The sequence below is a fragment of the Panthera leo genome, chromosome A1, assembly GCF_018350215.1.
Source record: "Panthera leo isolate Ple1 chromosome A1, P.leo_Ple1_pat1.1, whole genome shotgun sequence".
NCBI lineage: Eukaryota > Metazoa > Chordata > Mammalia > Carnivora > Felidae > Panthera > Panthera leo.
In genome coordinates, this window is record NC_056679.1 from 59138490 (window position 1) to 59157319 (window position 18830).

Here is an 18830-nt window from a genome sequence, read left to right on the forward strand (position 1 = left end):
AGTTAGGACTCACGAAAAGCACTACTGATAGACTCACCATTCGAGTAGTGACACAGTTAAATAATCCAGAGTAAAATTGAGCCCATGTTAAGACAATACACTGCCACCACTCCTGTTATTATGACTGATCTCTTCATTTGCCTGTTTGCAAATATTAGGGATATAGGAGTGAGAGGCTGGCTGACTTCACTAGGTCAGTGATGATGTTCACCTGATAGCATTCCTTACATGATGTTGTTTGGTGGATATTAACATGAGGCACAAAGATCATAAGTTTTTATCTGTTCTTATTGGTTCTTTTTCATCTTTTCCCAAGTGTCTTTTTTCTAATACTCCAGGATTGTACTATTCACATCCCATGCTATTGGGGCTGTTATTTTCCTCTCTAGTGAGATATCAATGTAAAACATGCACTAGGCCACTTCTCCCTGCAATTTGAGTGATGCAGTGAAATACATCGCTTATACCTCTGCCCACTGAGAAAAGTTTTCTTTACCACATTTCTTCAGAGTTTATCCTGAATGGAATGGAATGCAATGGCAATCCATTTTGGGCTTCTGTCATTGTATTTGATGTTCTGTATGTGAACTAGGCCCAAGTCTTTTCCTCCCCCTCTGTGGGTTATAGGAAATATGCCACAAAGCAGTAGATGAGAGTTGAAGGGCAGATCTTACAAAAGTAATGAGTTAAGCTGGATATCTGACCCTTATTTTTTGACATCTACTTAAGGCCAGTTTCAAATGGACCACTTCCATGCTATGGAGGACCTCCATCATGCTTGCCTAAAATTATCAATCTGTGGCTTAATTAACAGTGTCACAATATGAAGTTGTAGTTACTTAGTCAATACATGCCCAATGACAAAATATACAATCTCTACCAAGCCCCAGTGTCATAGGAGCTGTTTTTAAAAAGGACCTTGTTTTTGTTTTTGTTTTTGTTTTTTGCCACAGAGGGTATGGTCTTGCTGTAGCACTCTAGGAACCTGAGAGCCTGCTCTCCTACTGAGCTTAACACAAAAGCCTCACAGTGTGAATGTCAGCAAAAACACATCTAAGTCACTTTAGTTCTGTTGGTTCCATAGTCCTAAAGTTAAGCAGCCTGTTCCATAGCCTGTTTTTACTACAGAGGACTCTTTTGCTCTAGATCACATTATGAACTAGCAGAATATCTAGTCACGTATTTAATAGTTTAGGTGAGAATAGTAGACTCATGTATGGTTTATACTGCCTTAAAATCCAAAGAAGCGCATTAAGTATTTGTTTCTCAGTGGTAGAAGTCAGTTTCTTGAGAATAGAAAGAGCTTTATATTAAAGAGGACGTCTAAGATAATCCAAAATTCTGTACCTATAAAACTTCACTGATTTCAAATATTTTCAACTTTTTAGACATCATCTTGACACTCTAGCAAACGTGTTGTTTACTAGAGAATTTAGGGTTTTGCCACTTCCTACTCATCTGATCAAAAATAGCATAACATCATTAACACAGAGTATTGGTATGATTAAGGACCCTACATAATACAGAACGTATTATGTCCAGGAACAGAAGAACAAACAGAGCCCTGCAGCCATGACACTGAAGGTGCACTACTGAATTCCCTTAAAAAAAATATATATGTATATATATGTATAATATACATATATATGCATATATATACATACAGTATGTATACATACATACAGTAGTGAAATACATTGTATACACATGTAATACAATGAATATATATATAACAATATATATAATATTTCTTGTTAAAGGGGATTAAGAAAAAAAATTCACCAAACTAAAATCTACATGCAAAATATCAGAGGCTGTACTGATCTGCTCCATACAAAATACAACATCTGGTACAACAGCATTTTGGGCTATCCAGTGATTAATGTTATGGTACTCTTCTGTTTTCCATAGAAATTCAGATAGTAGATTAAAAGGAGCAACGGTGGATACATGTCTCTCTGCATCTTTAAAATCTTTTTATGTTTCCTCTGTAAATATATCTGTAAATATATCTAGAATGCTTTGTATATACTATCTTGGCCAGAGGATTGGTGGTTTTAGGGGCTTCCTTCCAGGTCCTTCTAGCACAAAGATCCAATGTGAGACCAATGCGAGGCTTCTTTCATTTGTTTAATATATCTATTTCATATAGACACCCAAGAATTGGAAAATATATTGTGCAAGAATACATTAGACACCCTATATGATAATCTCAGTCCAAAACCACTTATTACTTGATGTTCATATGTCAATCCAAAAAATTATTTTTGCATTTCAAGTAATTTAGTTTCTGTGTCAGCTCAAATATTATATATAAAAATAATCCAAAAGTTCTAGTGATTGTCATTTTTTTCTGGTACACAGTTGCATTAACAAATTATAAAAGCCCCTTTTGGAGAAGAATTGGAGGCATCATATTTTATTTCATGACTTACGATCTTTTATATCTTAAAATTGATGATTTAGATCCTTCCTTAAGAAGACCTTTCCACACTTCAAACAATGGAAAATGACTTAGGTTTGGAAGCCTTGTGAAGCAGTATTATTAATTACCATGAAAGCTTGGATCAGCCTTCTGCTCACTAGTTTTTCTGACCTTCTGTCTTATCTCTGTCTTATCCCTATCTTACCCCTTATTAGAATGCTGTTTTCTAATAGATACCTTCAGAATAAAGCGTGTTCAATGCCACTCCTGCCTTGGCCATTATGGAAATATTTATCTTCCTTTGACATTTATGTGCTGGTATCTGGACTATGACATTCTAGAATCCCATCACTCTCATTGATATTTGGGATACCAGTTAAATATAATATCTCTGAATGTTATTTTAAACTTACAGTACATAATTAGAAACTAACTTCTCAAAGATACTGTATTATGCCACACTTTACACACTTTATTATGTTAAGGAAGGGAGTATCTTTTTGGTTCTCCCAGGAAACAGATTAAGTGGTGAGAACCTGTTATGGGATGAACTGTGTCTCCTTAAAATTCATTTATTTGTCTTAATGTCTAGTACCTCAGAATGTGACTATATTTAGACAAAGGGTCTGTAAAGAAATAATAAAGTTAAATGAAGTGATTAGGGTAGACCCTATCCAATATGACTGGTTTCATTATAAAAATAAGAAATTTGGACACAGACAGTTACAGAGGAAAGACCGAAAATACAGGGAGAATATGGCCATGCATAAGCCAAGGAAAGAGGTCTCAGAAGAGTTCAACCTTGCCATCATCTTGACCTCAGACTTGCAGCCTCCAAACAGTGAGGAAATAAATTCTGTTGTTTAACCCATACTGTCTATAGTTCTTTGTTATGGCTTCCCCTAAAAAGTAATGTAGCAGTCACATTTTAGTTAGAAAGCTATTTTAAGAGGTCTGTGTACATCACATCTATATATATTTGAGCAGCCATATCTCCACTGAATTCCAGAATCATAAATCTAAATGCAAACTCAATATTTCCACATGTAGTTCTACAGTTTCTTAAATTTAACACATGAAAAACAGAATTCCTTAAATTCTGTGCATGTGGATAGCATTATTCTTCCACTCAAAACCTGACAAATCAAATCAGTCCTTCTAATTGTTCGTGCAAAAAGCTGTCAAACTTGCGTACTCTTTGGTACCAATAAACTGAGTAAGGGGCAGTAAAACAGAAGATGAAGTCACTAAAACAGGAAATAGCATAGAACCAAATTGGTTGTGTAGTTTGCAAGTTCACTGTAATAACTCCAGCTTGAAATGAGGTGAGAAGACAGTAGGTAATTACAAGCATAGGAATAATATGATCTGCCTTAAATTTTAAGAAGATTACACTAGCTACTACATTAAGAATAAATGAAAGAGGAGCAACCAGGAAGAAGGGACACACTAAGAGGATTATTGCAAAGTTATAGGATAAAAATGATGGTGTGTTGGTATAGGGTGGAAGTATTGGAGCTGTCAGCACACAGCCCGACGCGGGGCTCGAACTCACAAACCTCAAAATCACGACCTGAGCTGAAGTGGGATGCTTAACCAACTGAGCCACTCTGGAGCACCGAGAGGAATAATATTTAAATGATTTGGTTATATTCTTGCTTTCTTAATTTTTTACAGAAATCATCATCTTAACCACAGTTAATACTCCAAGATAAATTATACATAACCTTGGAATAAAAAGCTAAAATTATATAAATGGCATCATCCAATTTCTTTAATATTCGTTTATATGTAATGGGAACTCCATAGATTACATGTCCAGTGCATTATATGCATTTTTTCTATTGTTGAGTTATTAAATGTTACTTTAATTATGTTTTATTCCTTTGAACACTAATAGTGTGAATTTATTGAGGCAAAATAGATGTTAATATACATGGATGTCAAAGATGTCTGTACACAATATTTTTTAGTTTCTTCATAGAAAAATATTTTAGTTATGTCATTAATGTAAAATTTGTTTAGTTTCTGGTAATTAAATAGTTAATTGTCTCTATATAAATGTTTACCATATGACAGATGTGTCAGATGCTTGGATTAAAATCAAAGCTATTGAACAAATCCGTAATTCCTTTGAGAAAGTACTAGAATGCACACGTTGATTTTACTTATTTTTTATCACATTTGGAATCTCCATGTCCATTCAATGGTTTTAGATTATCATTTCTGACCAAGTATATATTATATATATTAAAATTCATGTATAAATATACTTTTGCAAACTTCCCAACTTGGTATTTGCACCTGCTTGCTAACCTTAGCATACCCTATCAGGATGAAAGATTTTCATTTAAATAGTCCACTAGAAAATCTTATATAAACTTCTCAGACATGCTAAAGAAAGCCTTTGATAGTAGAGGTGATTTAAATTAGTGCTAATTTAGAACCCTTTTGAGAATATTTCCCTGTCAGCTCAGTGCTTAACATGGAGCTAATTAGAGCTATTTTGCCCACAAATGGTGATTGTTAAGTCCAGCAACAATACACACTGAATGATTAAAGTGCCTCAGAAACAGAAATAGAACTGCAATTTTCATTAGAGGGTATTTTCTTTTCTGCTTTTGACCTCATAGATTCAATTTTTGAAAGAATAATACCTCTTATTAAAGATACTGGGCAGGGAAAAATGACTGGCCTGACTTCTAAAAAAAGGATAAAAAGTAATTGTGTATTTTCCTGATGGAGATGATATATTTTATAAAGCATATTCATTTAAATGAAACCATACATACTCGTATTTTACTATTAATTTATCATTGCAATTTTAAAGGGGATGAAAGGATAACTACTTACTGTTTTTTTTAACCACCTTGGATTTTTTAAACTGCGGTGAAATTCACATAACATATAATGAACCATTTTAAAGTGGACAATTCAGTGGCACGTAGTAGATTCACAGTGTTACGCAAAAAGCGTGTCTCTTTAGTTTTCAAAATTTTTGTCACTCCAGAACTCATTAAGTAATCTTTACTGTAACTTTCTACATCCTAAGTAAAGCCTCTCTCTTTTGGAAATTTTAGTCAGCCTTAACATTTTCAGGATATGGAGAACACCTATTTGTCAGGATAGATTCCATTTTTTGGTGTAGAATATAGACCAGCGATATTCCCGGAGCCGAGGAAGAGCTGTGACTCTTGACAGTGGTGTATGAATGAATTCTTATCTCTCTTGTGCTGCTTCTTTCTCTGTACAGAAAAATTGTAACCCTTTGGACTTCAGTAATATGCAGATTTTTGTCCTTGAATTAAATACCCTTGAGGTTTTTGTTATTTTCATACTATCAAGGTTAATTCAGATTAAAGAGGCATTTCAAACTGTTAGTTCTATTTAAAGGAACTAGGCTGAGATACAGAGGCATATCTAATAAAAGAGTAATAGCCTTCTTTCTTATTACCACCTTTCTGCCAGTTCCAAGAACTTGTTTTTGGCCATGGGGGTTGGGCAACCCTGGATTTAGCTGCTATCTTTTACTTTATTTACAAATAGCCTCCCTGAATTACACAGCACATTGAAGTGGTTTGTTTCTTTGTTTAGAATAGCTTCCCACCTGCTATGCAGCTTACTTTCTTCTTTTGCACACTTCAGTTTCCTTTTCTTAAGCTTGTCCTTGGAATGTGTATTCTTAGCTGCAGACTTCTCCTTAGTATATAGCTTCTCTGTTTTCTTATGTGTTATTTTATTAGATGAGACATGGTATCTTTTAATGACTGCCACTTTTCAACCTTAGTTTAGCCCAATTATGAATAATCATTGAGGTGTTTAAAGTGGGTGCTTTTCTTTGTTTTATGCAATAAACCTTCCTTTTATGAGGTCATGAAGATTTTTGGGTAAAGTCGCTTAAAACTTCACGTCCCTAAATTCATTGTCTCCTAATTTCTCAAATTGGACAATTTTACCTTTTTTGGTCACAGTTAACTAACCTGTAAAGCAGATATAACAGTAGAATCAACTAATGAATTTATTGTGGAGCTCTAGTGGCTTAATGCATGCAAAAATGCTTAAAACAATGACAGGCAAAATGTGCTATTTTTGTTATTGCTAAAATGATTCAACTTTTTTTTTTTCCTGATGGGGTAACTAATTGATTCATTTTAATGGTGATTTTCCTATTATATTTATGTAAATACTATCTATCTTTAAAAGTTTACATATATATTACCTATACTTATATATCAATGTAGACCTTTCTCTAATAACATGCAATCGTTCTTAGTTTTAGTCTTGTAATGCTCATACTTAATGTGCAAATAAAATGCAGTATTTTGATAATTATGTGACAGGCTATAGTTAGTTTTATATTCTTTCTTTTCCTTTACTATATACCATTTTCAGTATTAGAAACTGTGGTAGGGTCCCCTCCCTAAGGAAAGAAAAAAAAACCCTCAAGGCAAACTGACTATATGCATAGGTGACAACATCCCTCACAACCTTGTAACATGAGACCACTTAATCAGACTACATGTTTGTGTGTTACCATATATGGGAGACAAAGAAGTAAAAAAAATACATAAAAAACTATGCCACGTGGCTTTCTGGGCTCAGTTCTTTGGGTACGAACCCAACTGAGTGGTGCTGGCAGGAATAAAGTTGCTTCCTGGAAAGAAAAGCCTCTGTGTCACGACTCTGTGTGCAAGAATCCTGCTACAAAAGTAATTTTTCTCTTAGGAGATTACAAGATTATATTTTGCCATGATTGTATTAGTAAAATATTCCTAGATTCATTGACTATTCCTGTTTTTTTCTCAGTGGGTTTTATACTAGCATGCAGACTTAAATGTTTTCAGGCTTTATTAAACAGTGGTAAAAGTGTCAGTACTAATATACTGGTATATTATTTTTTTTTATTTTAGTCCCAGTATAGTTAACATACATTGTGATATTAGTTTCAGGTGTACAATATAGTGATTGAACAATTCTATACATCAGGATAAGTGTACACCTTATCCCCTTCATGTATTTCACCTGTCTGCCACTAACTTTTCCCCTGGTAACCATCAGATTGTTCTCTATAGTTAGTCTAGTTTTTGGTTTGACTCTTTTTTCTTTGCTCGTTTCTTAAATTCTACATATGAGTGAACTCATATGGTATTTGTATTTCTCTGACTGACTCATTTCACTTAGCATAATACCGTCTCGGTCCATATATGTTGTTGCAAATGGCAAAATTTCATTCTTTTTTAGGCTGAGTATATATTTACCTCTTCTTTATCCATTCACCTATTGGTGGACACTTGGGCTTCTTCCATAATTTGCCAGTTTAAAAAAAGTCTTCAATGAACATATTTCTTTTCGAATTACTATTTTAATATTCTTTGGGTAAATACCCATTAGTGGAATTACTGGATGATCTGGTAATTCTACTTGTAATTTCTTAAGGAAGCTCCATTCTGTTTCCATAGTGGCTGCACCCACCAGTTTGCATTCCTACCAACAGTGCATGAGGGTTCCTTTTTCTCCACATCCTTGCCAACAGTTGCTATTTCTTGTGTTTTTCATTGTAGCTATTCTGACAAATGTGAGGTGATATCTCAGTATGGTTTCAATTCACATTTCCTTGATGATGAATAATGTTGACCATCTTTTCATGTGTCTGTTGGCCATTTGTATGTCTTCTTTGGAGAAATGTCTGTTCATGTCTTATACCCATTAAAAAAAATTTTTTTAATGTTTATTTATTTTTGAGAGGGAGAGAAACAGAGTGGGAGCAGGGAGGAGCAGAGAGAGGGAGACACAGAATCCGAAGCAGGCTCCAGGCTCTGAGCTGTCAGCACAGAGCCCACAGTGGGACTCGAACTCACTGACCACGAGATCATGACCTGAGCCGAAGTTGGATGCTTAACTGACTGAGCCACCCAGGCGCCCCTCTTCTATCCATTTTTATTGTTTAATTTTTATTTAAAATTTTTTGTTAGTTTCAGGTTTTTATTTAAAATTTTTTTAACGTTTATTCATTTTTTGATAGAGCGTGAGTGGGGGAGGGGCAGAGAGAGAGAGGGAGACACAGAATCTGAAGCAGCCTCCAGGCTCTGAACTGACAGCACAGAGCCTGATGCAGGGCTCGAACTCATGGACCGTGAGAACATGACCTGAGCTGAAGTCTGATGCCCAACCGAGTGAGCCACCCAGGTGCCCCATCAGGTTTTTATTTAAATTCCAGTTAGTTAACATAGTGTAATATCAGTTTCAGGTATAAAATTTAGTGATTTATCACTGCTATACAACACTCAGTGCTCGTCACAACTGCCCTCCTTAATGCCCATCACCCATTTAACCCATCCCCCTGCCCATCTCCCTTCTAACAATCCTCAGTTTGTTCTCTATAGTTAAGAGTCTGTTTTATGGTTTGCCTCTTTCTTTTTTTCCTTCCATGTTCGTTTGTTTTATTTCTTAAATTCGACATATGAGTGAAATCATATGGTATTTGTCTTTGACTGACTTATTTCAGTTAGCATAATACTCTCTAGCTCCATCCATGTTATTGCAAATGGAAAGATTTCATTCTCTTTGATGGCTGAGTATATTCCATTGTGTATATATACTACTGCTTTTTTATCCATTCATCAGTCTATAGACATTTGGGCTGTTTCTATAATTTGGCTGTCATTGATAATGCTGCTATAAACATTGGGGTGTAAGTATCCCTTTGAATTAGTATTTTTGTGTCCTTTGGGTAAATACCTAGTAGTCCAATTGATGATGGGACATACAGTAGTTCTATTTTTAACTTTCTGAGGAACCTCCATATCGTTTTTCAGAGTGGCTGTGCCAGTTTGCATTCCCACCAATAGTTGGCATCCTCACTGATATTGGTTGTTTCCTGTGTTATTAATTGTAGCCATTCTGACAGGTGGGAGGTGATATCTCCTTGTAGTTCTGATTTGTACTTACCTGATGATGAATGATGCTGAGCATCTTTCCATGTGTCTGTTAGCTATCTGTGTGTCTTTGGAAAAATATCTATTTATGTCTTTTGCTCAGTTTTTAACTGGATTATTTGGTTTTTGGGTGTTGGCTTTGATAAGTTCTTTATATATTTTGGATACTAACCCTTTATCAGATATGTCATTTGCAAAATTTTCCATTCAAAGGTTGCCTTTTGGTTTTATTGATTGTTTCCCTCTCTGTGCAGAAGCTTTTTATCTTGATGGAGTCCCAATAGTTTGTTTTTGTTTTACTTTCCCTTGCCTGAGGAGACATCTAGAAAAATTCACCTAGAGCCAATATTAGAGAAATTACTATCTGTGGTTTCTTCTAAAAGTTTTATGGCTTTATGTCTCATATTTAGGCATATAATCCATTTTCAGCTTATTTTTGTGTATTATGTGAGAAAGCATTTCAGTTTCATTCTTTCGCGTGTAGCTGTCCAATTTTCTCAACACTGTGACACTTTTTCCTGTTGCATATTTTTGCCTCCTTTGTCATAGATTAATGGACCATAAAATCATGGGTTTATTTCTGAGCTCTCTATTCTGTTCCACTGATCTGTTCTATTTTTGTGCTAGTACCATGCTGTTTTGACTACTATAGCTTTGTAGTGTATCTTGAAATCTGGGATTGTGATACTTCCAGTTTTGTTTTTCTTGTTCAAGATTGCTTTGGCTGTTTGGAGTCTTTTGTGATTGCATACAAATTTTAAGATTTTTTATTCTAGTTCTCTGAAAACTGTTTTTGGTATTTTGATAGGGATTGCATTGAATGTGTAGATTGCTTTTGGTAGTATGGACATTTTAACAATAATTTTTTGTGCCAAACCATGAGCATGGAATATCTTGCTATTTCTTTGTGTTCTTCAGTTTCTTTCCTCAATCCTATATTGTTTTGAAAGTACAGGTGTCTCACTTCCTTGGTTAAGTTTATTCCTAGATATTCTATTATTTTGGTGTAATTGTAAATGGGATTGTTTTCTTAAATACTCTTTCTGCTACTTCGTTATAATATCTAGAAATACAGTTAATTTCTGTATATTGATTTTCTATCCTGAAACTTTGCTGAATTCATTTATCAAGTCTAGTAGTTTTTTGATGGAGTCTTGGGTTTTCTGTATATAATATCATGCCATCTGCAGATAGTGAAAGTTTTACTCCTTCCTTGCCAATTTGGATGCTTTTTATTTCTTTTTCTTGTCTACTACTATGGCTAGGACTTCCAGTACTATATTGAATAAAAGAGGTAAGAGTGGACATCCTTGTCTTGTTTCTCATGTTAGGGGAAAAGCTCTGTTTTCCTCATTGACTATGATATTCACTGTGGGTTTTTCATATATGGCCTTTATTATGTTGAGGAATGTTCTGTTTCCTCACAACCTACTATATTGAGAGGTGTTTTTTTTTATCATTAGTGGATGTTGTACCTTGTCAAATACTTTTTCAATATCTATTGAAATGATCATATGATTTTTATCCTTTCCTTTTTTAATGTGATGTATCACATTGATTGCAATATGGATCTACCTTTGCATCTCTGGAATAAATCTTGCTTGATCGTGCTGAATGATTTTTTTAATATATTGTTGGATTTGGTTTGCTAATATTTTATTGATGGTTTTTGCATTTGTGTTCATCATAGATATTGGTTTTTAATTCTCTCTCTCTCTCTCTCTCTTTGTAGTATATTTTCTGATTTTGGTAGAAGGGTAATGTTGGCCTCAGAATGAATTTGAAAGCTTTCTTTCCTCTTCTATTTCTTAAAATAGTTTGAGAAGAATAGGTATTAAAGCTTTAAATGTTTGGTAGAATTAACCTGTGAAGCTTCTGGTGCTAGACTTTTGTTTGTTGGGAGTTTTTTGATTACTGTTTCAATTCCATTGCTGGAAGTTGGTCTGTTCTAATATTCTGTTTCTCCCTTGCTAAGTTTTGGGAGGTTATTATGTTTCTTTTTTTAAATTTTTTTTTTAACGTTTATTTGTTTTTGAGAGAGAGAGAGACAGCATGAACGGGGGAGGGTCAGAGAGAGAGGGAGACACAGAATCCGAAACAGGTTCCAGGCTCTGCGCGGTCAGCACAGAGCCCGACGCGGGGCTCGAACTCACGGACAGCGAGATCATGACCTGAGCTGAAGTCGGCCGCCCAACCGACTGAGCCACCCAGGCGCCCCAATGTTTCTAGAAACTTATCCATTTCTTCTAGAGGCCAAATTTGTTGGCATATAACTTTCATAATATTATTTTGTAATCTTTTGTATTTCTGTGGTGTCGATTGTTATTTCTCTTTCATTTTTTTATTTTGCTTATTGGATTTCTCTCTCCTCTCTCTCTCTCTCATTCTCACTCTCTCTTTTGTGAAACTGGCTGAAGGTTTATCAATTTTGTTGATCTTTTCAAAGAACCAGCTTCTAGTTTCATGGATCTGCTTTATTGTATTTTAGTTTCTGTTTCATTTATTTCTTGTCTAATTTTTATTAATTCTTTCTATTAGATTTGCATTTTGTTTGTTGTTCTTGTTCTAGCTCCTTTTGATATAAGATTAAGTTATTTATTTCAGATTTCTCTTGCTTCTTGAGGTAGACCTCTGTTGCTAAAAATTGAACATTCATAACAGCTTCTGATGCATTCCAAAGATGTTGGACTTTTGTGTTTTCTTTTCATTTATTTCCATGTGTTTTTGATTTCCTCTTTGATTTCTTGGTTGACCCATTCATTGTTTAGTAGCACTTTATTTACCTCTATGTATTTGTGTTCTTTCCAGATTTTTCTCTTGTGATCGATTTTTAGTTTTGTAGCATTGTGGAGAAAAGGTGCATGGTATGGCTTTAGTCTTTTTGAATTTGTTGAGACTTGTTTTGTGGACTAATATATAATCTATTCTGGAGAATTTTCAATGTGCACTAGAAAAGAATGTGTGTTCTGCTATTTTGGCATGAAATGTTCTGGATATGTCTGTTAGATCCATCTGGTACACTGTTTCACTCAAAGCCACTGTTCCCTTGTTAATTTTCTGTTTGGATATTTTATCCATTGATGTAAATGGGGTGTTGAAGTCCCCTCCATTATTGTATTACTTTGAGTTATTTTCTTTCTGTTTGTTATTAGTGGCTTTATGTATTGGGGTGTTTACATGTTGGGTGCATAAATATTTACAATTGTGATATTTTCTTGTTGGATTATGCCCCTTATGATTATATAGTGTCCTTGTTTGTCTCTTGTTAGTCTTTGTTTTAAAGTTCATTTTGTCCTATATAAATATTGCTACCCTAGCTTTCTTTCACATCCATTTGCATGATAAATGTTTATCAACCCTTCACTTTCAGTCTGCATGTTTTTTACATCTGAAATGAGTCTCTTGTAGGCGGCATATAGATGAGTCTTGTTTTTGTATCCATTCCATCATCCTAGGTCTTTTTTTTTTAATGTTTATTTATTTATTTTGAGAGAGAGAGAGTACACAAGCAGGGGAGGGGGCAGAGAGAGAGAGAGAGAGAGAAAGAGAGAGAGAGAGAATCCCAAGCAGGCTTTGCACTGTCAGTACAGAGCTCAATGTGGGGCTCGATCCCATGAACCCTGAGATCATGACCAGAGTTTAAATTAAGAGTTGGATGCTTAACCTTACTGAGTCACTCAGGCACCGCACCCTAGATCTTTTAATTGGAGCATTTAGTACATTTACATTTAAAGTTTTTATTGGTAAGTATGTACTTTACTACCATTTTGTTACTTGTTTTATGGTTGTTTTTCTAGTTCTTCTCTGTTCCTTTCTTCTCTTGCTCAGTTCTCTCATGGTTTGCTGGGTTTGTTTAGTGATATGCTTGAATTCCTGTCTCTTTATTTTTTTGCATACCTATGACCAGTTTTTGATTTATTGTTACCATTAGGTTTATATATAACATCTTATGCATATAGCAGTGTATATTAAGTTGATCATCACTTAAGTTTGAACCCGTTCTTTATTTCTCCCCTGCCATGTTTTAGGTATATGGTGTCATACTTTACATCCTTTTATTTTATGAGTCTCTTGCCTGATTTTTTATAGATATACTTAATTTTGCTGCTTTTTCCTTCCTGCTTTTCTTACGTCTACTTATGTTTTTTTCTTTCTACTCATTGTCCCCTTTAAGATTCCTTGAAGGGCTTTTTTAGTAGTCATGAGTTCCTTTAACCTTGTTTGTCTGGGAAATTCTTTACCTTTCCTTCTATTGTGAATGATAGCCTTGCTGAATAGAGTATTCTTAGTCGCAGGAGGTTTTTTTTTCCTCCCCAGAACTTTGAATAGATCATGCTACTCCTTTTTGGCCTGCAAAATTCCTGCTGAAAAATCAGCTGAAAACCTTATGAGATTTCCATTGTATGTAATCGTTTTCTTTCTCTTGCTGCTTTTAAAATTTTCTTTTTATCACTACTTTTTGATCTTTTAATTACAATGTGTTTTGGTGTGGACCACTGTGGATAAATTTTGTTGGGGGCTCTCTGTGCCTCCTGGAAATTGATTTCTGTTTCCCTCACCAGATCAGGAAGTTTTGCAACTATTATTACATTAAATGGTTTCACTGAGTTCTTTAAATCTGCTCTCGTTTTTTTTAAGTTTTATTTTTATTTATTTATTTTGAGAGAGACAGAGTATACCAGTGGTGGAGGGGCACAGAGTGAGACGGGGAGAGAATTCCAAGTAGGATCTGCACTGTGAGCTCAGAGCCCCACATAGGGCTTGAACCCATGAACCATAAGATCATGACCTGAGCCAAAACTGAGAGGCAAATGCTCAACTGACTGAGCCACCCAGGTGCCCCTGTATTCATTTATTATTAGTATTTTTTTCCTATTCATCTTGATTTCCTTCCATTACTATGTCCTCCAGGTCACCGATCCATTTTTCTGCTTCCTCTAGGCTACTATTTACTGCATCTAGTGTATTTTTAATTTCAGTTATTGAGTTATTTCTGATAGGTTCTTTATGTTTTCTGTCTCTATATTGACAGTGTCACTGTGCTCCTCCACTCTTTTCTCAAGTTCATTGAGTATCTTTATGACCATTACTTTAAATTCTCTTAACAGGCATATGACTTATCTCCATTTTATTTGCCTCTCTTGCTGTGATTTTGTACTTACTGTTCTTTCATTTGGGATATTATCCTCTTTCTCCTCATTTTGTCTAATTCTCTGCATCTGTTTCTCTATGTTATTAATATCAGCTATATCTCCTGCTCTTTATAGTAGTGGCCATATGAGGAAATGATCCTGTAGTGCTGTGTAGTACTATTTTCCTATTCACCAGTATCTGCCACCTAGGGATGTCTCCTATGTATGTTTTGTTACTCCATACTATATTGTCTGATACATGTTTGCCTTCAGTCCAGTTGTTTGCAATGGCTCTTTTTGACTGCTGTGGAGAGGATTTGGTCCCTGTGTTGTTAATAGGATAATCTGATGCCTCCTTGTGCTTTAGTTGATTTAGACCAGGTATTTCCAGAGACACACTATCACAAAACTGTAAGGTGCTCTCCCTGTGTTTTCCCCTGAGAAGCTTTCATTGGTGGGCAGGGTCTGCAGTCAGACCAGATGTCTGCCTCAGCCCACTGCTGGGGCCACAGTTGGATTGGTGTTTGTGGTAAACTTCCCCACTCCCTGGGTCAAGAGTCACTTTGGGGTATTACTGACCTCTGTTGGATCTGCTTATACATTTCCAGGCTTGTGACACCACTTTGGATGGGCTCCAGACAAGGGTATTTTGGAAAGGCCATGTCTATAGAACATAGGGGCAGGGTATATGGTATTAGCAAGGTTTTCCCCAGTTGGCTGCAGGAGGGCAACTGGAACAGCTTTAGAAAACTTGTGCTACTGGCTGGTGGGGGCTGGTCCACAAGAGAACTCTGCAGTGAGGAGTGCCTTGCCAATAAGGTCTTTGCTGTTTTACTGCAGGAGGGGACTTGTAGCCATCAGGGAAAATTCCTATCAGACCAGCTGGGTTGTAGGGGGTGGATCCACAGAAGTAGATAGGTAGGATGCAGAAGAGATAGGATGCTCTTAGCAAGCTAGGTGGAGAATACTGCAGTGTGCTGGTTCTGGCAGGTATCCTGTGTATCTGTATTGGGGGCAGGGGAGTAAAAGGGTTTGTGCCCTCTCTTTTGTTCTTGTAGAGGTCTCCCAAAGATCCTTGCCCCTCTAGCTCAGGCTCTGAGATTAGTAAATAAATCTTCCTGTATACTCCAGGCCTTTTTCAAACTACTGCTTCTCAGCAGGGATGTTTGTTGTGCTTTGTCTTTAAGGGTGGGGACTCTGCCCTCCCAGCTCTCCCAAGTCTTGGTGACTGATTTTTAAATTTCTAGTTGTTACTCCTCACTCATTGTTAGGCCCCTGTGGCTTTCAAAGCCAAATGTTGAGGGGATTTTTCTTCCTGCCTTGGTTCCCCTGCCTGGGGGTCCTGCTCCTTTCCCCTTTCCACCCATGCCCAGTCCCTTCCCACCTCAGATAGTCCCAGGGGTCAGTTTGGCTTTGAGCATGTCTCTGCCCTTCCTACCCTTTTCAGTGTGACCTCTTCTCTTTAGCTGTGGAGAGTGCTTTTCCAGTCTTTGGGTCATTTTCTGGGTTATTGACTCAGATGTGTGTGTTAATATAATTCTATTCATGGGACAGGGTGAGTTTGGATCCTCTTACTCCATCTTACCTGGAAGTGGCCATACAATTCTTGTAAGAAATGAAGTGCACATTACTTAAAAAAAATAATGTTTGTTTATTATTTATTTATTTATTTATTTATTTATTTATGTGTTTCTTCAGAGAGAAAGTGCGATCGGGGAGGGGCAGAGAGAGAGAGAGAGAGAGAGTGAGAGAGGGAAACACAGAATCCCAAGCAGGATCCAGGCTCCAAGTGTCAACAGAGAACTGAACTCAGGGCTTGAACTCACAGAGTGCAAGATCTTGACCTGAGCCGAATTCTGACACTTAACTGTCTGAGCCACCCAGGCACCCCAAAGTACGTATTATATGTGAGACACTTAGAATTTGATCTGGTGAAATTATGTACGAAAATTAGCTACATAATTATTGTGTTTTTCTGATATGATTCTCATGGAACTTATCAATTATTTAAGCATTTCCCTCAAATACATTTTATATCTTTAAAGTTTGTAGGATCCAGAAAGTTGTGGTTTTGCTGACTAATGAATGATAGCTGGTATACTGGGCCTTTTCGTGCTACAGATAGATTCATTAAAGAACTTTTTATACAATCTTCTAAAAATAATCTTTTGTTTTTAGCTTATTCTGTCAGAGAAAGAAACATAACATAGGTTTTGTTGTTTCCACTGATATTTATCTGTTCTTAAAATCTGGATTTTTTGGGTTTTTTTGATTTTCATAGATTTATCATGAGTGTTAAGAAACATAATCAACACATTCTTAGATACAAGTTCTTCTATTTTGTTTTATGTTTATGTTGCAAGTATTTTTCACTCCTTTTATCATTGACTTCTTTTTTGTACTATGAAATTTATTGTCAAATTGGTTTCCATACAACACCCAGTGCTCATCCCAACAGGTGCCCTCCTCAATGCCCATCAACCACTTTTCCCTCACTCCCACCGCCATCAACCCTCAGTTTATTCTCAGTTTTTAAGAGTCTCCTATGGTTTGCTTCCTTCCCTCTCTGTAACTTTTTTACCCCTTCCTCTTCCCCGTGGGTTTCTGTTCAGTTTCTCAGGATCCACAGAAGAGTGAAAACATATGGTATCTGTCTTTCTCTGTATGACTTATTTCACTTAGCATAACACTCTCCAGTTCCATCCATGTTGCTACAAAAGGCCATATTTCATTCTTTCTCATTGCCAAGTAGTATTTGTATATTGTATATATAAACCACATCTTCTTTATCAATTTTCAGTTGATGGACATTTAGGCTCTTTCCATAATTTGGCTATTGTTGAAAGTGCTACTGTAAACATTGGGGTACAAGTGCCCCTATGCATCAGCACTCCTGTATCCCTTGGGTCAATTCCTAGCAGTGCTATTGCTGGGTCATAAGGTAGATCTATTTTTAATTTTTTGAAGAACCTCCACACTGTTTTCCAGAGCAGCTGCACAACTTTGCATTCCCACCAACAGTGCAAGAGTGTCCCCGCTTGTCCACATCCTCTCCAGCATGTATAGTCTCCTGATTCGTTCATTTTAGCCACTCTGACTGGCATGAGGAGGTATCTCAGTGTGGTTTTGATTTGTATTTCCCTGATGAGGAGTGACGTTGAGCATCTTTGCATGTGCCTGTTGGCCATCTGGATGTCTTCTTTAGAAAACTGTCTATGCATGTCTTCTGCCCATTTCTTTACGGGATTATTTGTTTTTCGGGTGTGAAGTTTGGTGAGTTCTTTATAGTTTTGGATACTAGCCCTTTGTCTGATATGTCATTTGCAAATATCTTTTCCCATTCCGTTGGTTGCCTTTTAGTTTTGTTGATTGTTTCCTTTGCAGTGCAGAAGCTTTTTATCTTCGTGAGGTCCCAATTGTTCATGTTTGCTTTTAATTCCCTTGCCTTTGGAGATGTATCAAGTAAGAAATTGCTGCGGCTGAGGTCAGAGATGTTTTTTCCTGCTTTCTTCTCTAGGGTTTTGATGGTTTCCTGTCTCACATTCAGGTCCTTTATCCATTTTGAGTTTATTTTTGTGAATGGTGTAAGAAAGTGGTCCATTCTTCTGCATGTTGCTGTCCAGTTCTCCCAGCACCATTTGTTAAAGAGACTGTCTTTTTTCCATTGGATATTCTTTCCTGCTTTGTCAAAGATTAGTTGGCCATACTTTTGTGGGTCCAATTCTGGAGTCTCTATTCTATTCCATTGGTCTATGTGTCTGTTTTTGTGCTAATATAATGCTGTCTTGATGATGCCAGCTTTGTAGTAGAGGCTAAAGTCTGGGATGGTGATGCCTCCCGCTTTGTTCTTCTTCAAAATTACTTTGGCTATTCGGGGTCTTTTGTGGTTCCATACAAATTTTAGGATTGCTTGTTCTAGCTTCGAGAAGAATGCTGGTGCAATTTTGATTGGTATTGCATTGTATGTGTAGATTGCTTTGGGTAGTATTGACATTTTAACAATATTTATTCTTCCAATCCATGAGCACGGAATGTTTTTCCATTCTTTGTATCTTCTTCAATTTACTCCATAAGCTTTCTATAGTTTTCAACCTACAGATCTTTTACATCTTTGGTTAGATGTATTCCTAGGTATTTTATGATTCTTGGTGCAGTTGTGAATGGGACCAGTTTCTTTATTTGTCTTTATGTTGCTTCATTATTAGTATATAAGAATGCAACTGATTTCTGTACATTAATTTTTATATCCTGCAACTTTGCTGAATTCACGTATCAGTTCTAGCCGACTTTTGGTGGAGTCTGTCGGGTTTTCCATGTATAATACCATGTCATCTGCAA